This window comes from Pleurodeles waltl, chromosome 4_2, assembly GCF_031143425.1.
Source record: "Pleurodeles waltl isolate 20211129_DDA chromosome 4_2, aPleWal1.hap1.20221129, whole genome shotgun sequence".
NCBI lineage: Eukaryota > Metazoa > Chordata > Amphibia > Caudata > Salamandridae > Pleurodeles > Pleurodeles waltl.
Window position 1 is genome coordinate 245921820 of NC_090443.1, and position 27564 is coordinate 245949383.

Consider the following 27564-nt stretch of genomic DNA (forward strand, 5'->3'; position numbering starts at 1 on the left):
TCCACCCAGCATTCCCCCAAGTCTCCTGATAAAAATGTCATCTCACTTGTGTGGGTAGTCCTAGTGCCCGCGACAGGAAATGCCCCAAAACACAAAGTGGACACATCACATTTTCTCAAAGAAAACAGAGTTTTTTTGCAAAGTGCCTACCTGTGGATTTTGGCCTCTAGCTCAGCCGCCACATAGTGAAACCTACCAAACCTGTGCATTTTTTAAAACTAGATACCTAGGGGACTCCAAGATGGGGTGACTTGTCGGGCTCTCACCAGGTTCTGTTACCCAGAATCCTTTGCAAACCTCAAAATGTGTGTCTAAAAAATCATTTTTCCTCACATTTCGGTGACAGAAAGTTGTGAAATCTGAGAGGAGCCACAAATTACCTTCCACCCACCGTTGCCCTAAGTCTCCCGATAAAAATGGCACCTCACTTGTGTGGGTAGGTCTAGTGCCCGCAAAGGGAAATGCCCCAAAACACAAAGTGGACACATCACATTTTCTCAAAGAAAACAGAGGTGTTTCTTGCAAAGTGCCTACCTGTGGATTTTGGCCTCTAGCTCAGCCGCCACATAGGGAAACCTACCAAACCTGTGCATTTTTGAAAATTAGAGTCCAAGGGGAATCCAAGATGGGGTGACTTCTCGGGCTCTCCCCAGCTTCTGTTACCCAGAATCATTTGCAAACCTCAAAATGTGGCTAAAAAAATACTTTTTCCTCACATTTCGGTGACAGAAAGTTGTGGAATCTGAGAGGAGTCACAAATTACCATCCACCCAGCGTTCCCCCAAGTGTCCCGATAAAAATGCCACCTCACTTGTGTGGGTAGTCCTAGTGCCCGCCACAGAAAATGCCCCAAAACACAAACTGAACACATCACATTTTCTCAAAGAAAACAGAGTTTTTATTTGCAAAGTGCCTACCTGTGGATTTTGGCCTCTAGCTCAGCCGCAACCTAGGGAAACCTATCAAACCTGTGCATTTTTGTAAACTAGAGACCTAGGGGAATCCAAGACGGGGTGACTTGTCGGGCTCTCACCAGGTTTTGTTACCCAGAATCCTTTGCAAACCTCAAAATGTGCCTAAAAAAATACTTTTTCCTCACATTTCGGTGACAGAAAGTTGTGGAATCTGAGAGGAGTCACAAATTACCATCCACCCAGCGTTGCCCTAAATCTCCCGATGAAAAATGGTACCTCACTTGTGTGGGTAGGCCTAGTGCCCGCAACAGGAAATGCCCCAAAACACAAATGGACACATCACATTTTCTCAAAGAAAACAGAGGTGTTTTTTGCAAAGTGCCTACCTGTGGATTTTGGCCTCTAGCTCAGCCGCCACCTAGGTAAAACTACCAAACCTGTGCATTTTGGAAAACTAGAGACCTAGGGGAATCCAAGACGGGGTGACTTGTCGGGCTCTCACCAGGTTCTGTTACCACGAATCCATTGCAAACCTCAAAATGTGGCTAAAAAAATACTTTTTCCTCACATTTCGGTGACAGAAAGTTGTGGAATCTGAGAGGAGCCACAAATTACCTTCCACCCAGCGTTGCCCTAAGTCTCCCAATAAAAATGGCACCTCACTTGTGTGGGTAGGCCTCGTGCCCGCGACAGGAAATGCCCCAAAACACAAAGTGGACACATCACATTTTCTCAAAGTCAAAGAAAACAGAGGTTTTTTGCAAAGTGCCTACCTGTGGATTTTGGCCTCTAGCTCAGCCGCCACATAGTGAAACCTACCAAACCTTTGCATTTTTGAAAACTAGAGACCTAGGGGAATTCAAGAAGGGGTGACTTGTCGGGCTCTCACCAGGTTCTGTTACCCAGAATCCTTTGCAAACCTCAAAATGTGGCTAAAAAAACTTTTTCCTCACATTTCGGTGACAGAAAGTTGTGGAATCTGAGTGTAGCCACAAATTTCCTTCCACCCAGCATTCCCCCAAGTCTCCTGATAAAAATGGCACCTCACTTGTGTGGGTAGGCCTAGTGCCCGCGACAGGAAATGCCCCAAAACACAAAGTGGACACATCACATTTTCTCAAAGAAAACAGAGGTTTTTTGCAATGTGCCTACCTGTGGATTTTGGCCTCTAGCTCAGCCGCCACATAGTGAAACCTACCAAACCTTTGCATTTTTCAAAACTAGATACCTAGGGGAATCCAAGATGGGGTGACTTGTCGGGCTCTCACCAGGTTCTGTTACCCAGAATCCTTTGCAAACCTCAAAATGTGTCTAAAAAATACTTTTTCCTCACATTTCGGTGACAGAAAGTTGTGGAATCTGAGAGGAGCCACAAATTACCTTCCACCCAGCGTTTCCCTAAGTCTCCCGATAAAAATGGTACCTCACTTGTGTGGGTAGGTCTAGTGCCCGCGAAGGGAAATGCCCCAAAACAAAAAGTGGACACATCACATTTTCTCAAAGAAAACAGAGGTGTTTCTTGCAAACTGCCTATCTGTGGATTTTGCCCCCTAGCTCAGCCGCCACATAGGGAAACCTACCAAACCTGTGCATTTTTGAAAACTAGAGACCTAGGGGAATCCAAGAAGGTGTGACTTGTCGGGCTCTCACCAGGTTCTGTTACCCAGAATCCTTTGCAAACCTCAAAATGTGGCTAAAAAAAACTTTTTCCTCACATTTCGGTGACAGAAAGTTGTGGAATCTGAGTGTAGCTACAAATTTCCTTCCACCCAGCATTCCCCCAAGTCTACTGATAAAAATGTCATCTCACTTGTGTGGGTAGTCCTAGTGCCCGCGACAGGAAATGCCCCAAAACACAAAGTGGACACATCACATTTTCTCAAAGAAAACAGAGTTTTTTTGCAAAGTGCCTACCTGTGGATTTTGGCCTCTAGCTCAGCCGCCACATAGTGAAACCTACCAAACATGTGCATTTTTTAAAACTAGATACCTAGGGGAATCCAAGATGGGGTGACTTGTCGGGCTCTCACCAGGTTCTGTTACCCAGAATCCTTTGCAAACCTCAAAATGTGTCTAAAAAATCCTTTTTCCTCACATTTCGGTGACAGAAAGTTGTGAAATCTGAGAGGAGCCACAAATTACCTTCCACCCAGCGTTGCCCTAAGTCTCCCGATAAAAATGGCACCACACTTGTGTGGGTAGGTCTAGTGCCCATGAAGGGAAATGCCCCAAAACACAAAGTGGACACATCACATTTTCTCAAAGAAAACAGAGGTGTTTCTTGCAAAGTGCCTACCTGTGGATTTTAGCCTCTAGCTCAGCCGCCACATAGGGAAACCTACCAAACCTGTGCATTTTTTAAAACTAGAGTCCAAGGGGAATCCAAGATGGGGTGACTTCTCGGGCTCTCCCCAGCTTCTGTTACCCAGAATCATTTGCAAAACTCAAAATGTGGCTAAAAAAATACTTTTTCCTCACATTTCGGTGACAGAAAGTTGTGGAATCTGAGTGGAGACACAAAATTCCTTCCACCCAGCATTCCCCCAAGTCTCCCGATAAAAATGCCACCTCACTTGTGTGGGTAGTCCTAGTGCCCGCCACAGAAAATGCCCCAAAACACAAAGTGAACACATCACATTTTCTCAAAGAAAACAGAGTTTTTATTTGCATAGTGCCTACCTGTGGATTTTGGCCTCTAGCTCAGCCGCAACCTAGGGAAACCTATCAAACCTGTGCATTTTTGTAAACTAGAGACCTAGGGGAATCCAAGACGGGGTGACTTGTCGGGCTCTCACCAGGTTTTGTTACCCAGAATCCTTTGCAAACCTCAAAATGTGCCTAAAAAAATACTTTTTCCTCACATTTCGGTGACAGGAAGTTGTGGAATCTGAGAGGAGTCACAAATTACCATCCACCCAGCGTTGCCCTAAATCTTCCGATGAAAAATGGTACCTCACTTGTGTGGGTAGGCCTAGTGCCCGCAACAGGAAATGCCCCAAAACACAAAGTGGACACATCACATTTTCTCAAAGAAAACAGAGGTGTTTTTTGCAAAGTGCCTACCTGTGGATTTTGGCCTCTAGCTCAGCCGCCACGTAGGTAAAACTACCAAACCTGTGCATTTTGGAAAACTAGAGACCTAGAGGAATCCAAGACGGGGTGACTTGTCGGGCTCACACCAGGTTCTGTTACCACGAATCCTTTGCAAACCTCAAAATGTGGCTAAAAAAATACTTTTTCCTCACATTTCGGTGACAGAAAGTTGTGGAATCTGAGAGGAGCCACAAATTACCTTCCACCCAGCGTTGCCCTAAGTCTCCCGATAAAAATGGCACCTCACTTGTGTGGGTAGGCCTAGTGCCCGCGACAGGAAATGCCCCAAAACACAAAGTGGACACATCACATTTTCTCAAAGTCAAAGAAAACAGAGGTTTTTTGCAAAGTGCCTACCTGTGGATTTTGGCCTCTAGCTCAGCCGCCACATAGTGAAACCTACCAAACCTTTGCATTTTTGAAAACTAGAGACCTAGGGGAATCCAAGAAGGGGTGACTTGTCGGGCTCTCACCAGGTTCTGTTACCCAGAATCCTTTGCAAACCTCAAAATGTGGCTAAAAAAAACTTTGTCCTCACATTTCGGTGACAGAAAGTTGTGGAATCTGAGTGTAGCCACAAATTTCCTTCCACCCAGCATTCCCCCAAGTCTCCTGATAAAAATGGCACCTCACTTGTGTGGGTAGGCCTAGTGCCCGTGACAGGAAATGCCCCAAAACACAAAGTGGACACATCACATTTTCTCAAAGAAAACAGAGGTTTTTTGCAAAGTGCCTACCTGTGGATTTTGGCCTCTAGCTCAGCCGCCACATAGTGAAACCTACCAAACCTTTGCATTTTTCAAAACTAGATACCTAGGGGAATCCAAGATGGGGTGACTTGTCGGGCTCTCACCAGGTTCTGTTACCCAGAATCCTTTGCAAACCTCAAAATGTGTCTAAAAAATACTTTTTCCTCACATTTCGGTGACAGAAAGTTGTGGAATCTGAGAGGAGCCACAAATTACCTTCCACCCAGCGTTTCCCTAAGTGTCCCGATAAAAATGGTACCTCACTTGTGTGGGTAGGTCTAGTGCCCGCGAAGGGAAATGCCCCAAAACAAAAAGTGGACACATCACATTTTCTCAAAGAAAACAGAGGTGTTTCTTGCAAACTGCCTATCTGTGGATTTTGGCCTCTTGCTCAGCCGCCACATAGGGAAACCTACCAAACCTGTGCATTTTTGAAAACTAGAGACCTAGGGGAATCCAAGAAGGGGTGACTTGTCGGGCTCTCACCAGGTTCTGTTACCCAGAATCCTTTGCAAACCTCAAAATGTGGCTAAAAAAAACTTTTTCCTCACATTTCGGTGACAGAAAGTTGTGGAATCTGAGTGTAGCCACAAATTTCCTTCCACCCAGCATTCCCCCAAGTCTCCTGATAAAAATGTCATCTCACTTGTGTGGGTAGTCCTAGTGCCCGCGACAGGAAATGCCCCAAAACACAAAGTGGACACATCACATTTTCTCAAAGAAAACAGAGTTTTTTTGCAAAGTGCCTACCTGTGGATTTTGGCCTCTAGCTCAGCCGCCACATAGTGAAACCTACCAAACCTGTGCATTTTTTAAAACTAGATACCTAGGGGACTCCAAGATGGGGTGACTTGTCGGGCTCTCACCAGGTTCTGTTACCCAGAATCCTTTGCAAACCTCAAAATGTGTGTCTAAAAAATCATTTTTCCTCACATTTCGGTGACAGAAAGTTGTGAAATCTGAGAGGAGCCACAAATTACCTTCCACCCACCGTTGCCCTAAGTCTCCCGATAAAAATGGCACCTCACTTGTGTGGGTAGGTCTAGTGCCCGCAAAGGGAAATGCCCCAAAACACAAAGTGGACACATCACATTTTCTCAAAGAAAACAGAGGTGTTTCTTGCAAAGTGCCTACCTGTGGATTTTGGCCTCTAGCTCAGCCGCCACATAGGGAAACCTACCAAACCTGTGCATTTTTGAAAATTAGAGTCCAAGGGGAATCCAAGATGGGGTGACTTCTCGGGCTCTCCCCAGCTTCTGTTACCCAGAATCATTTGCAAACCTCAAAATGTGGCTAAAAAAATACTTTTTCCTCACATTTCGGTGACAGAAAGTTGTGGAATCTGAGAGGAGTCACAAATTACCATCCACCCAGCGTTCCCCCAAGTGTCCCGATAAAAATGCCACCTCACTTGTGTGGGTAGTCCTAGTGCCCGCCACAGAAAATGCCCCAAAACACAAACTGAACACATCACATTTTCTCAAAGAAAACAGAGTTTTTATTTGCAAAGTGCCTACCTGTGGATTTTGGCCTCTAGCTCAGCCGCAACCTAGGGAAACCTATCAAACCTGTGCATTTTTGTAAACTAGAGACCTAGGGGAATCCAAGACGGGGTGACTTGTCGGGCTCTCACCAGGTTTTGTTACCCAGAATCCTTTGCAAACCTCAAAATGTGCCTAAAAAAATACTTTTTCCTCACATTTCGGTGACAGAAAGTTGTGGAATCTGAGAGGAGTCACAAATTACCATCCACCCAGCGTTGCCCTAAATCTCCCGATGAAAAATGGTACCTCACTTGTGTGGGTAGGCCTAGTGCCCGCAACAGGAAATGCCCCAAAACACAAATGGACACATCACATTTTCTCAAAGAAAACAGAGGTGTTTTTTGCAAAGTGCCTACCTGTGGATTTTGGCCTCTAGCTCAGCCGCCACCTAGGTAAAACTACCAAACCTGTGCATTTTGGAAAACTAGAGACCTAGGGGAATCCAAGACGGGGTGACTTGTCGGGCTCTCACCAGGTTCTGTTACCACGAATCCATTGCAAACCTCAAAATGTGGCTAAAAAAATACTTTTTCCTCACATTTCGGTGACAGAAAGTTGTGGAATCTGAGAGGAGCCACAAATTACCTTCCACCCAGCGTTGCCCTAAGTCTCCCAATAAAAATGGCACCTCACTTGTGTGGGTAGGCCTCGTGCCCGCGACAGGAAATGCCCCAAAACACAAAGTGGACACATCACATTTTCTCAAAGTCAAAGAAAACAGAGGTTTTTTGCAAAGTGCCTACCTGTGGATTTTGGCCTCTAGCTCAGCCGCCACATAGTGAAACCTACCAAACCTTTGCATTTTTGAAAACTAGAGACCTAGGGGAATTCAAGAAGGGGTGACTTGTCGGGCTCTCACCAGGTTCTGTTACCCAGAATCCTTTGCAAACCTCAAAATGTGGCTAAAAAAACTTTTTCCTCACATTTCGGTGACAGAAAGTTGTGGAATCTGAGTGTAGCCACAAATTTCCTTCCACCCAGCATTCCCCCAAGTCTCCTGATAAAAATGGCACCTCACTTGTGTGGGTAGGCCTAGTGCCCGCGACAGGAAATGCCCCAAAACACAAAGTGGACACATCACATTTTCTCAAAGAAAACAGAGGTTTTTTGCAATGTGCCTACCTGTGGATTTTGGCCTCTAGCTCAGCCGCCACATAGTGAAACCTACCAAACCTTTGCATTTTTCAAAACTAGATACCTAGGGGAATCCAAGATGGGGTGACTTGTCGGGCTCTCACCAGGTTCTGTTACCCAGAATCCTTTGCAAACCTCAAAATGTGTCTAAAAAATACTTTTTCCTCACATTTCGGTGACAGAAAGTTGTGGAATCTGAGAGGAGCCACAAATTACCTTCCACCCAGCGTTTCCCTAAGTCTCCCGATAAAAATGGTACCTCACTTGTGTGGGTAGGTCTAGTGCCCGCGAAGGGAAATGCCCCAAAACAAAAAGTGGACACATCACATTTTCTCAAAGAAAACAGAGGTGTTTCTTGCAAACTGCCTATCTGTGGATTTTGCCCCCTAGCTCAGCCGCCACATAGGGAAACCTACCAAACCTGTGCATTTTTGAAAACTAGAGACCTAGGGGAATCCAAGAAGGTGTGACTTGTCGGGCTCTCACCAGGTTCTGTTACCCAGAATCCTTTGCAAACCTCAAAATGTGGCTAAAAAAAACTTTTTCCTCACATTTCGGTGACAGAAAGTTGTGGAATCTGAGTGTAGCTACAAATTTCCTTCCACCCAGCATTCCCCCAAGTCTACTGATAAAAATGTCATCTCACTTGTGTGGGTAGTCCTAGTGCCCGCGACAGGAAATGCCCCAAAACACAAAGTGGACACATCACATTTTCTCAAAGAAAACAGAGTTTTTTTGCAAAGTGCCTACCTGTGGATTTTGGCCTCTAGCTCAGCCGCCACATAGTGAAACCTACCAAACCTGTGCATTTTTTAAAACTAGATACCTAGGGGAATCCAAGATGGGGTGACTTGTCGGGCTCTCACCAGGTTCTGTTACCCAGAATCCTTTGCAAACCTCAAAATGTGTCTAAAAAATCCTTTTTCCTCACATTTCGGTGACAGAAAGTTGTGAAATCTGAGAGGAGCCACAAATTACCTTCCACCCAGCGTTGCCCTAAGTCTCCCGATAAAAATGGCACCTCACTTGTGTGGGTAGGTCTAGTGCCCGTGAAGGGAAATGCCCCAAAACACAAAGTGGACACATCACATTTTCTCAAAGAAAACAGAGGTGTTTCTTGCAAAGTGCCTACCTGTGGATTTTGGCCTCTAGCTCAGCCGCCACATAGGGAAACCTACCAAACCTGTGCATTTTTGAAAACTAGAGTCCAAGGGGAATCCAAGATGGGGTGACTTCTCGGGCTCTCCCCAGCTTCTGTTACCCAGAATCATTTGCAAACCTCAAAATGTGGCTAAAAAAATACTTTTTCCTCACATTTCGGTGACAGAAAGTTGTGGAATCTGAGTGGAGACACAAAATTCCTTCCACCCAGCATTCCCCCAAGTCTCCCGATAAAAATGCCACCTCACTTCTGTGGGTAGTCCTAGTGCCCACCACAGAAAATGCCCCAAAACACAAAGTGAACACATCACATTTTCTCAAAGAAAACAGAGTTTTTATTTGCAAAGTACCTACCTGTGGATTTTGGCCTCTAGCTCAGCCGCAACCTAGGGAAACCTATCAAACCTGTGCATTTTTGTAAACTAGAGACCTAGGGGAATCCAAGACGGGGTGACTTGTCGGGCTCTCACCAGGTTTTGTTACCCAGAATCCTTTGCAAACCTCAAAATGTGCCTAAAAAAATACTTTTTCCTCACATTTCGGTGACAGGAAGTTGTGGAATCTGAGAGGAGTCACAAATTACCATCCACCCAGCGTTGCCCTAAATCTCCCGATGAAAAATGGTACCTCACTTGTGTGGGTAGGCCTAGTGCCCGCAACAGGAAATGCCCAAAAACACAAAGTGGACACATCACATTTTCTCAAAGAAAACAGAGGTGTTTTTTGCAAAGTGCCTACCTGTGGATTTTGGCCTCTAGCTCAGCCGCCACCTAGGTAAAACTACCAAACCTGTGCATTTTGGAAAACTAGAGACCTAGGGGAATCCAAGACGGGGTGACTTGTCGGGCTCTCACCAGGTTCTGTTACCACGAATCCTTTGCAAACCTCAAAATGTGGCTAAAAAAATACTTTTTCCTCACATTTCGGTGACAGAAAGTTGTGGAATCTGAGAGGAGCCACAAATTACCTTCCACCCAGCGTTGCCCTAAGTCTCCCGATAAAAATGGCACCTCACTTGTGTGGGTAGGCCTAGTGCCCGCGACAGGAAATGCCCCAAAACACAAAGTGGACACATCACATTTTCTCAAAGTGAAAGAAAACAGAGGTTTTTTGCAAAGTGCCTACCTGTGGATTTTGGCCTCTAGCTCAGCCGCCACATAGTGAAACCTACCAAACCTTTGCATTTTTGAAAACTAGAGACCTAGGGGAATCCAAGAAGGGGTGACTTGTCGGGCTCTCACCAGGTTCTGTTACCCAGAATCCTTTGCAAACCTCAAAATGTGGCTAAAAAAAACTTTTTCCTCACATTTCGGTGACAGAAAGTTGTGGAATCTGAGTGTAGCCACAAATTTCCTTCCACCCAGCATTCCCCCAAGTCTCCTGATAAAAATGGCACCTCACTTGTGTGGGTAGGCCTAGTGCCCGCGACAGGAAATGCCCCAAAACACAAAGTGGACACATCACATTTTCTCAAAGAAAACAGAGGTTTTTTGCAAAGTGCCTACCTGTGGATTTTGGCCTCTAGCTCAGCCGCCACATAGTGAAACCTACCAAACCTTTGCATTTTTCAAAACTAGATACCTAGGGGAATCCAAGATGGGGTGACTTGTCGGGCTCTCACCAGGTTCTGTTACCCAGAATCCTTTGCAAACCTCAAAATGTGTCTAAAAAATACTTTTTCCTCACATTTCGGTGACAGAAAGTTGTGGAATCTGAGAGGAGCCACAAATTACCTTCCACCCAGCGTTTCCCTAAGTCTCCCGATAAAAATGGTACCTCACTTGTGTGGGTAGGTCTAGTGCCCGCGAAGGGAAATGCCCCAAAACAAAAAGTGGACACATCAGATTTTCTCAAAGAAAACAGAGGTGTTTCTTGCAAACTGCCTATCTGTGGATTTTGGCCTCTTGCTCAGCCGCCACATAGGGAAACCTACCAAACCTGTGCATTTTTGAAAACTAGAGACCTAGGGGAATCCAAGAAGGGGTGACTTGTCGGGCTCTCACCAGGTTCTGTTACCCAGAATACGTTGCAAACCTCAAAATGTGGCTAAAAAAAACTTTTTCCTCACATTTCGGTGACAGAAAGTTGTGGAATCTGAGTGTAGCCACAAATTTCCTTCCACCCAGCATTCCCCCAAGTCTTCTGATAAAAATGTCATCTCACTTGTGTGGGTAGTCCTAGTGCCCGCGACAGGAAATGCCCCAAAACACAAAGTGGACACATCACATTTTCTCAAAGAAAACAGAGTTTTTTTGCAAAGTGCCTACCTGTGGATTTTGGCCTCTAGCTCAGCCGCCACATAGTGAAACCTACCAAACCTGTGCATTTTTTAAAACTAGATACCTAGGGGAATCCAAGATGGGGTGACTTGTCGGGCTCTCACCAGGTTCTGTTACCCAGAATCCTTTGCAAACCTCAAAATGTGTGTCTAAAAAATCATTTTTCCTCACATTTCGGTGACAGAAAGTTGTGAAATCTGAGAGGAGCCACAAATTACCTTCCACCCAGCGTTGCCCTATGTCTCCCGATAAAAATGGCACCTCACTTGTGTGGGTAGGTCTAGTGCCCGCGAAGGGAAATGCCCCAAAACACAAAGTGGACACATCACATTTTCTCAAAGAAAACAGAGGTGTTTCTTGCAAAGTGCCTACCTGTGGATTTTGGCCTCTAGCTCAGCCGCCACATAGGGAAACCTACCAAACCTGTGCATTTTTGAAAATTAGAGTCCAAGGGGAATCCAAGATGGGGTGACTTCTCGGGCTCTCCCCAGCTTCTGTTACCCAGAATCATTTGCAAACCTCAAAATGTGGCTAAAAAAATACTTTTTCCTCACATTTCGGTGACAGAAAGTTGTGGAATCTGAGAGGAGTCACAAATTACCATCCACCCAGCGTTCCCCCAAGCCTCCCGATAAAAATGCCACCTCACTTGTGTGGGTAGTCCTAGTGCCCGCCACAGAAAATGCCCCAAAACACAAACTGAACACATCACATTTTCTCAAAGAAAACAGAGTTTTTATTTGCAAAGTGCCTACCTGTGGATTTTGGCCTCTAGCTCAGCCGCAACCTAGGGAAACCTATCAAACCTGTGCATTTTTGTAAACTAGAGACCTAGGGGAATCCAAGACGGGGTGACTTGTCGGGCTCTCACCAGGTTTTGTTACCCAGAATCCTTTGCAAACCTCAAAATGTGCCTAAAAAAATACTTTTTCCTCTCATTTCGGTGACAGAAAGTTGTGGAATCTGAGAGGAGTCACAAATTACCATCCACCCAGCGTTGCCCTAAATCTCCCGATGAAAAATGGTACCTCACTTGTGTGTGTAGGCCTAGTGCCCGCACAGGAAATGCCCCAAAACACAAAGTGGACACATCACATTTTCTCAAAGAAAACAGAGGTGTTTTTTGCAAAGTGCCTACCTGTGGATTTTGGCCTCTAGCTCAGCCGCCACCTAGGTAAACCTACCAAACCTGTGCATTTTGGAAAACTAGAGACCTAGGGGAATCCAAGACGGGGTGACTTGTCGGGCTCTCACCAGCTTCTGTTACCACGAATCCTTTGCAAACCTCAAAATGTGGCTAAAAAAATACTTTTTCCTCACATTTCGGTGACAGAAAGTTGTGGAATCTGAGAGGAGCCACAAATTACCTTCCACCCAGCGTTGCCCTAAGTCTCCCGATAAAAATGGCACCTCACTTGTGTGGGTAGGCCTAGTGCCCGCGACAGGAAATGCCCCAAAACACAAAGTGGACACATCACATTTTCTCAAAGTCAAAGAAAACAGAGGTTTTTTGCAAAGTGCCTACCTGTGGATTTTGGCCTCTAGCTCAGCCGCCACATAGTGAAACCTACCAAACCTTTGCATTTTTGAAAACTAGAGACCTAGGGGAATCCAAGAAGGGGTGACTTGTCGGGCTCTCACCAGGTTCTGTTACCCAGAATCCTTTGCAAACCTCAAAATGTGGCTAAAAAAAACTTTTTCCTCACATTTCGGTGACAGAAAGTTGTGGAATCTGAGTGTAGCCACAAATTTTCTTCCACCCAGCATTCCCCCAAGTCTCCTGATAAAAATGGCACCTCACTTGTGTGGGTAGGCCTAGTGCCCGCGACAGGAAATGCCCCAAAACACAAAGTGGACACATCACATTTTCTCAAAGAAAACAGAGGTTTTTTGCAAAGTGCCTACCTGTGGATTTTGGCCTCTAGCTCAGCCGCCACATAGTGAAACCTTCCAAACCTTTGCATTTTTCAAAACTAGATACCTAGGGGAATCCAAGATGGGGTGACTTGTCGGGCTCTCACCAGGTTCTGTTACCCAGAATCCTTTGCAAACCTCAAAATGTGTCTAAAAAATACTTTTTCCTCACATTTCAGTGACAGAAAGTTGTGGAATCTGAGAGGAGCCACAAATTACCTTCCACCCAGCGTTTCCCTAAGTCTCCCAATAAAAATGGTACCTCACTTGTGTGGGTAGGTCTAGTGCCCGGGAAGGGAAATGCCCCAAAACAAAAAGTGGACACATCACATTTTCTCAAAGAAAACAGAGGTGTTTCTTGCAAAGTGCCTAACTGTGGATTTTGGCCTCTAGCTCAGCCGCCACATAGGGAAACCTACCAAACCTGTGCATTTTTGAAAATTAGAGTCCAAGGGGAATCCAAGATGGGGTGACTTGTCGGGCTCTCCCCAGCTTCTGTTACCCAGAATCATTTGCAAACCTCAAAATGTGGCTAAAAAAATACTTTTTCCTCACATTTCGGTGACAGAAAGTTGTGGAATCTGAGTGGAGACACAAATTTCCTTCCACCCAGCGTTCCCCCAAGTCTCCCGATAAAAATGCCACCTCACTTGTGTGGGTAGTCCTAGTGCCCGCCACAGAAAATGCCCCAAAACACAAAGTGAACACATCACATTTTCTCAAAGAAAACAGAGGTTTTATTTGCAAAGTGCCTACCTGTGGATTTTGGCCTCTAGCTCAGCCGCCACATAGTGAAACCTACCAAACCTGTGCATTTTTGAAAACTAGAGTCCTAGGGGAATTCAAGATGGGGTGACTTGTCGGGCTCTCCCCAGCTTCTGTTAAACAGAATCCTTTGCAAACCTCAAAATGTGGCTAAAAAAATACTTTTTCCTCACATTTCGGTGACAGAAAGTTGTGGAATCTGAGTGGATACACAAATTTCCTTCCACCCATCGTTCCCCCAAGTCTCCCGATAAAAATGGCACCTCACTTGTGTGGGTAGGCCTAGTGCCCGCGACAGAAAATGCCCCAAAACACAAAGTGACACATCACATTTTCTCAAAGAAAACAGAGGTTTTATTTGCAAAGTGCCTACCTGTGGATTTTGGCCTCTAGCTCAGCCGCCACCTAGGGAAACCTACCAAACCTGTGCATTTTGGAAAACTAGAGACCTAGGGGAATCCAAGGCGGGGTGACTTGTCGGGATCTCACCAGGTTCTGTTACCCAGAATCCTTTGCAAACCTCAAAATGTGGCTAAAAAAATACTTTTTCCTCACATTTCGGTGACAGAAAGTTGTGGAATCTGAGAGGAGTCACAAATTACCTTCCACCCAGCGTTGCCCTAAGTCTCCTGATAAAAATGGTACCTCACTTGTGTGGGTAGGCCTAGTGCCCGCAACAGGAAATGCCCTAAAACACAAAGTGGGCACATCACATTTTCGCAAAGAAAATAGAGTTTTTTTTTGCAAAGTGCCTACTTGTGGATTTTGGGCTCTAGCTCAGCCGCTACCTTGGGAAACCTACCAAACCTGTGCATTTTTGAAAACTAGAGACCTAGGGGAATCCAAGATGGGGTGACTTGTCAGGCTCTCACCAGGTTCTGTTACCCAGAATCCTTTGCCAACCTCAAAATGTGTCTAAAAAATACTTTTTCCTCACATTTCGGTGACAGAAAGTTCTGGAATCTGAGTGGAGACACAAATTCCCTTCCACCCAGCGTTCCCCCAAGTCTCCCAATAAAAATGGCACCTCACTTGTGTGGGTAGGCCTAGTGCTCGTGACATGAAATGCCCCAAAACACAAAGTGGACACATCACATTTTCTCAAAGAAAACAGAGGTTTTTTTTGCAAAGTGCCTACCTGTGGATTTTGGCCTCTAGCTCAGCCGCTACCTAGGGAAACCTACCAAACCTGTGCATTTTTGAAAACTAGAGACCTAGGGGAATCCAAGACGGGGTGAATTGTCGGGCTCTCACCAGGTTCTGTTACACAAAATCCTTTGCAAACCTCACAATGTGGCTAAAAATATACTTTTTCCTCACATTTCGGTGACAGAAAGTTGTGGAATATGAGAGGAGCCACAAATTAACTTCCACCCAGCGTTGCCCTAAGTCTCCCGATAAAAATGGTACCTCACTTGTGTGGGTAGGCCTAGTGCCTGCGACAGGAAATGCCCCAAAACACAAAGAGGACACATCACATTTTCTCAAAGAAAACAGAGATGTTTTTGCAAAGTGCCTACCTGTGGATTTTGGCCTCTAGCTCAGCCGCCACATAGGGAAACCTACCAAACCTGTACATTTTTGAAAACTAGAGTCCTAGGGGAATCCAAGATGGGGTGACTTGTCGGGCTCTCCCCAACTTCTGTTACCCAGAATCCTTTGCAAACCTCAAAATGTGGCTAAAAAATACTTTTTCCTCACATTTCGGTGACAGAAAGTTGTGGAATCTGAGAGGAGCCGCAAATTACCTACCACCCAGCGTTCCCCCAAGTCTCCCGATAGAAATGACGCCTCACTTGTGTGGGTAGGCCTAGTGCTCGTGACAGGAAATGCCCCAAAACACAAAGTGGACACATCACATTTTCTCAAAGAAAACAGAGGTTTTTTTTTGCAAAGTGCCTACCTTTGGATTTTGGCCTCTAGCTCAGCCGCTACCTAGGGAAACCTACCAAACCTGTGCTTTTTTGAAAACTAGAGACCTCGGGGAATCCAAGACGGGGTGAATTTTCGGGCTCTCACCAGGTTCTGTTACACAGAATCCTTTGCAAACCTCACAATGTGGCTAAAAATATACTTTTTCCTCACATTTCGGTGACAGAAAGTTGTGGAATATGAGAGGAGCCACAAATTACCTTCCAGCCAGCGTTGCCCTAAGTCTCCCAATAAAAATGGTACCTCACTTGTGTGGGTAGGCCTAGTGCCTGCGACAGGAAATGCCCCAAAACACAAAGTGGACATATAACATTTTCTCAAAGAAAACAGAGATGTTTTTGCAAAGTGCCTACCTGTGGATTTTGGCCTCTAGCTCAGCCGCCACCTAGGGAAACCTACCAAACCTGTGCATTTTTGAAAACTAGAGACCTAGGGGAATCCAAGATGGGGTGACTTGTCGGGCTCTCCCCAGCTTCTGTTACCCAGAATCCTTTGCAAACCTCAAAATGTGGCTAAAAAAATACTTTTTCCTCACATTTCGGTGACAGAAAGTTGTGGAATCTGAGAGGAGCCACAAATTACCTTCCACCCAACGTTGCACTAAGTCTCCTGATAAAAATGGTATCTCACTTGTGTGGGTAGGCCTAGTGCCCGCAACAGGAAATGCCCTAAAACACAAAGTGGGCACATCACATTTTCTCAAAGAAAAGAGAGGTTTTTTTTGCAAAGTGCCTAGCTGTGGATTTTGGGCTCTAGCTCAGCCGCTAACTTGGGAAACCTACCAAACCTGGGCATTTTTTAAAACTAGAGACCTAGTGGAATCCAAGATGGGGTGACTTGTCAGGCTCTCACCAGGTTCTGTTACCCAGAATCCTTTGCAAACCTCAAAATGTGTCTAAAAAATACTTTTTCCTCATATTTCGGTGACAGAAAGTTCTGGAATCTGAGTGGAGACACAAATTTCCTTCCACCCAGTGTTCCCCCAAGTCTCCCGATAAAAATGGCGCCTCACTTGTGTGGGTAGGCCTAGTGCTCGTGACAGGAAATGCCCCAAAACACAAAGTGGACACATCACATTTTCTCAAAGAAAACAGAGATTTTTTTTGCAAAGTGCCTACCTTTGGATTTTGGCCTCTAGCTCAGCCGCTACCTAGGGAAACCTACCAAACCTCTGCATTTTTGAAAACTAGAGACCTAGGGGAATCCAAGACGGGGTGAATTGTCGGGCTCTCACCAGGTTCTGTTACCCAGAATCCTTTGCAAACCTCAAAATGTGTCTAAAAAATCATTTTTCCTCACATTTCGGTGACAGAAAGTTGTGGAATCTGAGAGGAGCCACAAATTACCTTCCACCCAGCGTTGCCCTAAGTCTCCTGATAAAAATGGTACCTCACTTGTGTGGGTAGGCCTAGTGCCTGCGACAGGAAATGCCCCAAAACACAAAGTGGACATATAACATTTTCTCAAAGAAAACAGAGATGTTTTTGCAAAGTGCCTACCTGTGGATTTTGGCCTCTAGCTCAGCCGCCACATAGGGAAACCTACCAAACCTGTGCATTTTTGAAAATTAGAGTCCAAGGGGAATCCAAGATGGGGTGACTTGTCTTGCTCTCCCCAGCTTCTGTTACCCAGAATCCTTTGCAAACCTCAAAATGTGGCTAAAAAAATACTTTTTCCTCACATTTCGGTGACAGAAAGTTGTGGAATCTGAGTGGAGACACAAATTTCCTTCCACCCAGCGTTCCCCCAAGTCTCCCGATAAAAATGGCACCTCACTTGTGTGGGTAGGCCTAGTGCCCGCCACAGAAAATGCCCCAAAACACAAAGTGAACACATCACATTTTCTCAAAGAAAACAGAGGTTTTATTTGCAAAGTGCCTACCTGTGGATTTTGGCCTCTAGCTCAGCCGCAACCTAGGGAAACCTATCAAACCTGTGCATTTTTTAAAACTAGAGACCTAGGGGAATCCAAGACGGGGTGACTTGTCGGGCTCTCACCAGGTTTTGTTACCCAGAATCCTTTGCAAACCTCAAAATGTGCCTAAAAAAATACTTTTTCCTCACATTTCGGTGACAGAAAGTTGTGGAATCTGAGAGGAGTCACAAATGACCATCCACCCAGCGTTGCCCTAAATCTCCCGATGAAAAATGGTACCTCACTTGTGTGGGTAGGCCTAGTGCCCGCAACATGAAATGCCCCAAAACACAAAGTGGACACATCACATTTTCTCAAAGAAAACAGAGGTGTTTTTTGCAAAGTGCCTACCTGTGGATTTTGGCCTCTAGCTCAGCCGCCACCTAGGTAAACCTTTCGAAACCTGTGCATTTTGGAAAACTAGAGACCTAGGGAATCCAAGACGGGGAGACTTGTCGGGCTCTCACCAGGTTCTGTTACCACGAATTCTTTGCAAACCTCAAAATGTGGCTAAAAAAATACTTTTTCCTCACATTTCGGTGACAGAAAGTTGTGGAATCTGAGAGGAGCCACAAATTACCTTACACCCAGCGTTGCCCTAATTCTCCCGATAAAAATGGCATCTCACTTGTGTGGGTAGTCCTAGTGCCCGCCACAGAAAATGCCCCAAAACACAAAGTGAACACATCACATTTTCTCAAAGAAAACAGAGGTTTTATTTGCAAAGTGCCTACCTGTGGATTTTGGCCTCTAGCTCAGCCGCAACCTAGGGAAACCTATCAAACCTGTGCATTTTTGTAAACTAGAGACCTAGGGGAATCCAAGACGAGGTGACTTGTCGGGCTCTCACCAGGTTTTGTTACCCAGAATCCTTTGCAAACCTCAAAATGTGCCTAAAAAAATACTTTTTCCTCACATTTCGGTGACAGAAAGTTGTGGAATCTGAGAGGAGCCACAACTTACCTTCCACCCAGCGTTGCCCTAAGTCTCCCGATAAAAATGGCACCTCACTTGTGTGGGTATGCCTAGTGCCCGCGGCAGGAAATGCCCCAAAACACAAAGTGGACACATCACATTTTCTCAAAGAAAACAGAGTTTTTTTGCAAAGTGCCTACCTGTGGATTTTGGCCTCTAGCTCAGCCGCCACATAGGGAAACCTACCAAACCTGTGCATTTTTGAAAACTAGAGTCCTAGGGGAATTCAAGATGGGGTGACTTGTCGGGCTCTCCCCATCTTCTGTTTCCCAGAATCCTTTGCAAACCTCAAAATGTGGCTAAAAAAATACTTTTTCCTCACATTTCGGTGACAGAAAGTTGTGGAATCTGAGTGGATACACAAATTTCCTTCCACCCAGCGTTCCCCCAAGTCTCCCGATAAAAATGGCACCTCACTTGTGTGGGTAGGCCTAGTGCCCGCGACAGAAAATGCCCCAAAACTCAAAGTGACACATCACATTTTCTCAAAGAAAACAGAGGTTTTATTTGCAAAGTGCCTACCAGTGGATTTTGGCCTCTAGCTCAGCCGCCACCTAGGGAAACCTACCAAACCTGTGCATTTTTGAAAACTAGAGACCTAGGGGAATCCAAGACGGGGTGACTTGTAGGGCTCTCACCAGGTTCTGTTACCCAGAATCCTTTGCAAACCTCAAACTGTGCCTAAAAAAATACTTTTTCCTCACATTTCGGTGACAGAAAGTTGTGGAATCTGAGAGGAGCCACAAATGACAATCCACCCAGCGTTGCCCTAAATCTCCCGATGAAAAATGGTACCTCACTTGTGTGGGTAGGCCTAGTGCCCGCAACAGGAAATGCCCCAAAACACAAAGTGGACACATCACATTTTCTCAAAGAAAACAGAGGTGTTTTTTGCAAAGTGCCTACCTGTGGATTTTGGCCTCTAGCTCAGCCACCACCTAGGGAAACCTACCAACCCTGTGCATTTTGGAAAACTAGAGACCTAGGGGAATCCAAGGCGGGGTGACTTGTCAGGCTCTCACCAGGTTCTGTTACCCAGAATCCTTTGCAAACCTCAAAATGTGGCTAAAAAAATACTTTTTCCTCACATTTCGGTGACAGAAAGCTGTGGAATCTGAGAGGAGTCACAAATTACCTTCCACCCAGCGTTGCCCTAAGTCTCCTGATAAAAATGGTACCTCACTTGTGTGGGTAGGCCTAGGGCCCGCAACAGGAAATGCCCTAAAACACAAAGTGGGCACATCACATTTTCGCAAAGAAAATAGATTTTTTTTTTGCAAAGTGCCTACCTGTGGATTTTGGGCTCTAGCTCAGCCGCTACCTAGGGAAACCTACCAAACCTGTGCATTTTTTAAAACTAGAGACCTAGGGGAATCCAAGACGGGGTGAATTGTCGGGCTCTCACCAGGTTCTGTTACACAGAATCCTTTGCAAACCTCACAATGTGGCTAAAAATGTACTTTTTCCTCACATTTCGGTGACAGAAAGTTGTGGAATATGAGAGGAGCCACAAATTACCTTCCACCCAGCGTTGCCCTAAGTCTCCCGATAAAAATGGTACCTCACTTGTGTGGGTAGGCCTAGTGCCTGCGACAGGAAATGCCCCAAAACACAAAGTGGACACATCACATTTTCTCAAAGAAAACAGAGATGTTTTTGCAAAGTGCCTACCTGTGGATTTTGGCCTCTAGCTCAGCCGCCACATAGGGAAACCTACCAAACCTGTGCATTTTTGTAAACTAGAGACCTAGGGGAATCCAAGACGGAGTGACTTGTAGGGCTCTCACCATGTTCTGTTACCCAGAATCCTTTGCAAACCTCAAACTGTGCCTAAAAAAATACTTTTTCCTCACATTTCGGTTACAGAAAGTTGTGGAATCTGAGAGGAGCCACAAATGACCATCCACCCAGCGTTGCCCTAAATCTCCCGATGAAAAATGGTACCTCACTTGTGTGGGTAGGCCTAGTGCCCGCAACAGGAAATGCCCCAAAACACAAAGTGGACACATCACATTTTCTCAAAGAAAACAGAGGTTTTTTTTGCAAAGTGCCTACCTGTGGATTTTGGCCTCTAGCTCAGCCGCTACCTAGGGAAACCTACCAAACCTGTGCATTTTTGAAAACTAGAGACCTAGGGGAATCCAAGACGGGGTGAATTGTCGGGCTCTCACCAGGTTCTGTTACCCAGACTCCTTTGCAAACCTCAAAATGTGGCTAAAAAAATACTTTTTCCTCACATTTCGGTGACAGAAAGCTGTGGAATCTGAGAGGAGTCACAAATTACCTTCCACCCAGCGTTGCCCTAAGTCTCCTGATAAAAATAGTACCTCACTTGTGTGGGTAGGCCTAGTGCCCGCAACAGGAAATGCCCTAAAACACAAAGTGGGCACATCACATTTTTGCAAAGAAAATAGATTTTTTTTTTGCAAAGTGCCTACCTGTGGATTTTGGGCTCTAGCTCAGCCGCTACCTTGGGAAACCTACCAAACCTGTGCATTTTTGAAAACTAGATACCTAGGGGAATCCAAGATGGGGTGACTTGTCAGGCTCTCACCAGGTTCTGTTACCCAGAATCCTTTGCAAACCTCAAAATGTGTCTAAAAAATACTTTTTCCTCACATTTCGGTGACAGAAAGTTCTGGAATCTGAGTGGAGACACAAATTTCCTTCCACCCAGCGTTCCCCCAAGTCTCCCGATAAAAATGGCACCTCACTTGTGTGGGTAGGCCTAGTGCTCGTGACATGAAATGCCCCAAAACACAAAGTGGACACATCACATTTTCTCAAAGAAAACAGAGGTTTTTTTTGCAAAGTGCCTACCTGTGGATTTTGGCCTCTAGCTCAGCCGCTACCTAGGGAAACCTACCAAACCTGTGCATTTTTGAAAACTAGAGACCTAGGGGAATCCAAGACGGGGTGAATTGTCGGGCTCTCACCAGGTTCTGTTACACAGAATCCTTTGCAAACCTCACAATCTGGCTAAAAATGTACTTTTTCCTCACATTTCGGTGACAGAAAGTTGTGGAATATGAGAGAAGCCAAAAATTACCTTCCACCCAGCGTTGCCCTAAGTCTCCCGATAAAAATGGTACCTCACTTGTGTGGGTAGGCCTAGTGCCTGCGACAGGAAATGCCCCAAAACACAAAGTGGACACATCACATTTTCTCAAAGAAAACAGAGATGTTTTTGCAAAGTGCCTGCCTGTGGATTTTGGCCTCTAGCTCAGCCGCCACATAGGGAAACCTACCAAACCTGTGCATTTTTGTAAACTAGAGACCTAGGGGAATCCAAGACGGGGTGACTTGTAGGGCTCTCACCAGGTTCTGTTACCCAGAATCCTTTGCAAACCTCAAACTGTGCCTAAAAAAATACTTTTTCCTCACATTTCGGTGACAGAAAGTTGTGGAATCTGAGAGGAGCCACAAATGACCATCCACCCAGCGTTGCCCTAAATCTCCCGATGAAAAATGGTACCTCACTTGTGTGGGTAGGCCTAGTGCCCGCAACAGGAAATGCCCCAAAACACAAAGTGGACACATCACATTTTCTCAAAGAAAACAGAGGTGTTTTTTGCAAAGTGCCTACCTGTGGATTTTGGCCTCTAGCTCAGCCGCCACCTAGGGAAACCTACCAACCCTGTGCATTTTGGAAAACTAGAGACCTAGGGGAATCCAAGGCGGGGTGACTTGTCGGGATCTCACCAGGTTCTGTTACCCAGAATCCTTTGCAAACCTCAAAATGTGGCTAAAAAAATACTTTTTCCTCACATTTCGGTGACAGAAAGTTGTGGAATCTGAGAGGAGTCACAAATTACCTTCCAACCAGCGTTGCCCTAAGTCTCCTGATAAAAATGGTACCTCACTTGTGTGGGTAGGTCTAGTGCCCGCAACAGGAAATGCCCCAAAACACAAAGTGGGCACATCACATTTTCTCAAAGAAAACAGAGGTGTTTTTTGCAAAGTGCCTACCTGTGGATTTTGGGCTCTAGCTCAGCCGCCACCAAGAGAAACCTACCAAACCTGTGCATTTTTTAAAACTAGCGACCTAGGGGAATCCAAGATGGGGTGACTTGTCGGGCTCTCACCAGGTTCTGTTGCCCAGAATCCTTTGCAAACCTCAAAATGTGTCTAAAAAATACTTTTTCCTCACATTTCGGTGACAGAAAGTTCTGGAATCTGACTGGAGACACAAATTCCCTTCCACCCAGCGTTCCCCCAAGTCTCCCGCTGAAAATGGCACCTCACTTGTGTGGGTAGGCCTAGTGCTCGTGACAGGAAATGCCCCAAAACAGAAAGTGGGCACATCACATTTTCGCAAAGAAAATAGATTTTTTTTTTGCAAAGTGCCTACCTGTGGATTTTGGGCTCTAGCTCAGCCGCTACCTTGGGAAACCTACCAAACCTGTGCATTTTTTTAAACTAGAGACCTAGGGGAATCCAAGATGGGGTGACTTGTCAGGCTCTCACCAGGTTCTGTTACCCAGAATCCTTTGCAAACCTCAAAATGTGTCTAAAAAATACTTTTTCCTCACATTTCGGTGACAGAAAGTTCTGGAATCTGAGTGGAGACACAAATTCCCTTCCACCCAGCGTTCCCCCAAGTCTCCCGATAAAAATGGCACCTCACTTGTGTGGGTAGGCCTAGTGCTCGTGACATGAAATGCCCCAAAACACAAAGTGGACACATCACATTTTCTCAAAGAAAACAGAGGTTTTTTTTGCAAAGTGCCTACCTGTGGATTTTGGCCTCTAGCTCAGCCGCTACCTAGGGAAACCTACCAAACCTGTGCATTTTTGAAAACTAGAGACCTAGGGGAATCCAAGACGGGGTGAATTGTCGGGCTCTCACCAGGTTCTGTTACACAGAATCCTTTGCAAACCTCACAATGTGGCTAAAAATGTACTTTTTCCTCACATTTCGGTGACAGAAAGTTGTGGAATATGAGAGGAGCCACAAATTACCTTCCACTCAGCGTTGCCCTAAGTCTCCTGATAAAAATGGTACCTCACTTGTGTGGGTAGGCCTAGTGCCTGCGACAGGAAATGCCCCAAAACACAAAGTGGACACATCACATTTTCTCAAAGAAAACAGAGATGTTTTTGCAAAGTGCTTACCTGTGGATTTTGGCCTCTAGCTCAGCCGCCACATAGGGAAACCTACCAAACCTGTGCATTTTTGAAAACTAGAGTCCTAGGGGAATCCAAGATGGGGTGACTTGTCGGGCTCTCCCCAGCTTCTGTTACCCAGAATCCTTTGCAAACCTCAAAATGTGGCTAAAAAAATACTTTTTCCTCACATTTCGGTGACAGAAAGTTGTGGAATCTGAGAGGAGCCACAAATTACCTTCCACCCAGCGTTGCCCTAAGTCTCCTGATAAAAATGGTACCTCACTTGTGTGGGTAGGCCTTGTGCCCGCAACAGGAAATGCCCTAAAACACAAAGTGGGCACATCACATTTTCTCAAAGAAAAGAGAGGTTTTTTTTGCAAAGTGCCTGCCTGTGGATTTTGGGCTCTAGCTCAGCCGCTAACTTGGGAAACCTACCAAACCTGTGCATTTTTTAAAACTAGAGACCTAGGGGAATCCAAGATGGGGTGACTTGTCAGGCTCTCACCAGGTTCTGTTACCCAGAATCCTTTGCAAACCTCAAAATGTGTCTAAAAAATTCTTTTTCCTCACATTTCGGTGACAGAAAGTTCTGGAATCTGAGTGGAGACACAAATTCCTTTCCTCCCAGCGTTCCCCCAAGTCTCCCGATAAAAATGGCGCCTCACTTGTGTGGGTAGGCCTAGTGCTCGTGACAGGAAATGCCCCAAAACACAAAGTGGACACATCACATTTTCTCAAAGAAAACAGAGGTTTTTTTTTGCAAAGTGCCTACCTTTGGATTTTGGCCTCTAGCTCAGCCGCTACCTAGGGAAACCTACCAAACCTGTGCATTTTTGAAAACTAGAGACCTAGGGGAATCCAAGACGGGGTGAATTGTCGGGCTCTCACCAGGTTTTGTTACCCAGAATCCTTTGCAAACCTCAAAATGTGTCTAAAAAATCATTTTTCCTCATATTTCGGTGACAGAAAGTTGTGGAATCTGAGAGGAGCCACAAATTACCTTCCACCCAGCGTTGCCCTAAGTCTCCTGATAAAAATGGTACCTCACTTGTGTGGGTAGGCCTAGTGCCTGCGACAGGAAATGCCCCAAAACACAAAGTGGACATATAACATTTTCTCAAAGAAAACAGAGATGTTTTTGCAAAGTGCCTACCTGTGGATTTTGGCCTTTAGCTCAGCCGCCACATAGGGAAACCTACCAAACCTGTGCATTTTTGAAAACTAGAGTGCAAGGGGAATCCAAGATGGGGTGACTTGTCTTGCTCTCCCCAGCTTCTGTTACCCAGAATCCTTTGCAAACCTCAAAATGTGGCTAAAAAAATACTTTTTCCTCACATTTCGGTGACAGAAAGTTGTGGAATCTGAGTGGAGACACAAATTTCCTTCCACCCAGCGTTCCCCCAAGTCTCCCGATAAAAATGGCACCTCACTTGTGTGGGTAGGCCTAGTGCCCGCCACAGAAAATGCCCCAAAACACAAAGTGAACACATCACATTTTCTCAATGAAAACAGAGGTTTTATTTGCAAAGTGCCTACCTGTGGATTTTGGCCTCTAGCTCAGCCGCAACCTAGGGAAACCTATCAAACCTGTGCATTTTTTAAAACTAGAGACCTAGGGGAATCCAAGACGGGGTGACTTGTCGGGCTCTCACCAGGTTTTGTTACCCAGAATCCTTTGCAAACCTCAAAATGTGCCTAAAAAAATACTTTTTCCTCACATTTCGGTGACAGAAAGTTGTGGAATCTGAGAGGAGTCACAAATGACCATCCACCCAGCGTTGCCCTAAATCTCCCGATGAAAAATGGTACCTCACTTGTGTGGGTAGGCCTAGTGCCCGCAACAGGAAATGCCCCAAAACACAAAGTGGACACATCACACTTTCTCAAAGAAAACAGAGGTGTTTTTTGCAAAGTGCCTACCTGTGGATTTTGGCCTCTAGCTCAGCCGCCACCTAGGTAAACCTTTCGAAACCTGTGCATTTTGGAAAACTAGAGACCTAGGGAATCCAAGACGGGGAGACTTGTCGGGCTCTCACCAGGTTCTGTTACCACGAATCCTTTGCAAACCTCAAAATGTGGCTAAAAAAATACTTTTTCCTCACATTTCGGTGACAGAAAGTTGTGGAATCTGAGAGGAGCCACAAATTACCTTACACCCAGCGTTGCCCTAATTCTCCCGATAAAAATGGCATCTCACTTGTGTGGGTAGGCCTAGTGCCCGCGACAGGAAATGCCCCAAAACACAAAGTGGACACATCACATTTTCTCAAAGAAAACAGAGGTTTTTTGCAAAGTGCCTACCTGTGGATTTTCGCCTCTAGCTCAGCCGCCACATAGTGAAACCTACCAAACCTGTGCATTTTTTAAAACTAGATACCTAGGGGAATCCAAGATGGGGTGACTTGTCGGGCTCTCACCAGGTTCTGTTACCCAGAATCCTTTGCAAACCTCAAAATGTGTCTAAAAAATACTTTTTCCTCACATTTCGGTGACAGAAAGTTGTGGAATCTGAGAGGAGCCACAAATTACCTTCCACCTAGCGTTGCCCTAAGTCTCCCAATAAAAATGGTACCTCACTTGTGTGGGTAGGTCTAGTGCCCGCGAAGGGAAATGCCCCAAAACACAAAGTGGACACATCACATTTTCTCAAAGAAAACAGAGGTGTTTCTTGCAAAGTGCCTACCTGTGGATTTTGGCCTCTAGCTCAGCCGCCACATAGGGAAACCTACCAAACCTGTGCATTTTTGAAAACTAGAGTCCTAGGGGAATTCAAGATGGAGTGACTTGTCGGGCTCTCCCCAGCTTCTGTTACCCAGAATCCTTTGCAAACCTCAAAATGTGGCTAAAAAATACTTTTTCCTCACATTTCGGTGACAGAAAGTTGTGGAATCTGAGTGGAGACACAAATTTCCTTCCACCCAGAGTTCCCTCAAGTCTCCCGATAAAAATGGCACCTCACTTGTGTGGGTAGGCCTAGTGCCCGCAACAGAAAATGCCCTAAAACACAAAGTGGGCACATCACATTTTCTCAAAGAAAAGAGAGTTTTTTTTTGCAAAGTGCCTACCTGTGGATTTTGGCCTCTAGCTCAGCCGCCACATAGTGAAACCAACCAAACCTGTGCATTTTTTAAAACTAGATACCTAGGGGAATCCAAGATGGGGTGACTTGTCGGGCTCTCACCAGGTTCTGTTACCCAGAATCCTTTGCAAACCTCAAAATGTGTCTAAAAAATACTTTTTCCTCACATTTCGGTGACAGAAAGTTGTGGAATCTGAGAGGAGCCACAAATTACCTTCCACCCAGCGTTGCCCTAAGTCTCCTGATAAAAATGGTACCTCACTTGTGTGGGTAGGTCTAGTGCCCGCGAACGGAAATGCCCCAAAACACAAAGTGGACACATCACATTTTCTCAAAGAAAACAGAGGTGTTTCTTGCAAAGTGCCTACCTGTGGATTTTGGCCTCTAGCTCAGCCACCACATAGGGAAACCTACCAAACCTGTGCATTTTTGAAAACTAGAGTCCTAGGGGAATTCAAGATGGGGTGACTTGTCGGGCTCTCCCCAGCTTCTGTTACCCAGAATCCTTTGCAAACCTCAAAATGTGGCTAAAAAAATATTTTTTCCTCACATTTCGGTGACAGAAAGTTGTGGAATCTGAGTGGAGACACAAATTTCCTTCCACTCAGAGTTCCCCCAAGTCTCCCGATAAAAATGGCACCTCACTTGTGTGGGTAAGCCTAGTGCCCGCGACAGAAAATGCCCCAAAACACAAAGTGACACATCACATTTTCTCAAAGAAAACAGAGGTTTTATTTGCAAAGTGCCCACCTGTGGATTTTGGCCTCTAGCTCAGCCGCCACCTAGGGAAACCTACCAAACCTGTGCATTTTTTGAAACTAGAGACCTAGGGGAATCCAAGACGGGGTGACTTGTAGGGCTCTCACCAGGTTCTGTTACCCAGAATCCTTTGCAAACCTCAAAATGTGCCTAAAAAAATACTTTTTCCTAACATTTCGGTGACAGAAAGTTGTGGAATCTGAGAGGAGCCACAAATGACCATCCACCCAGCGTTGCCCTAA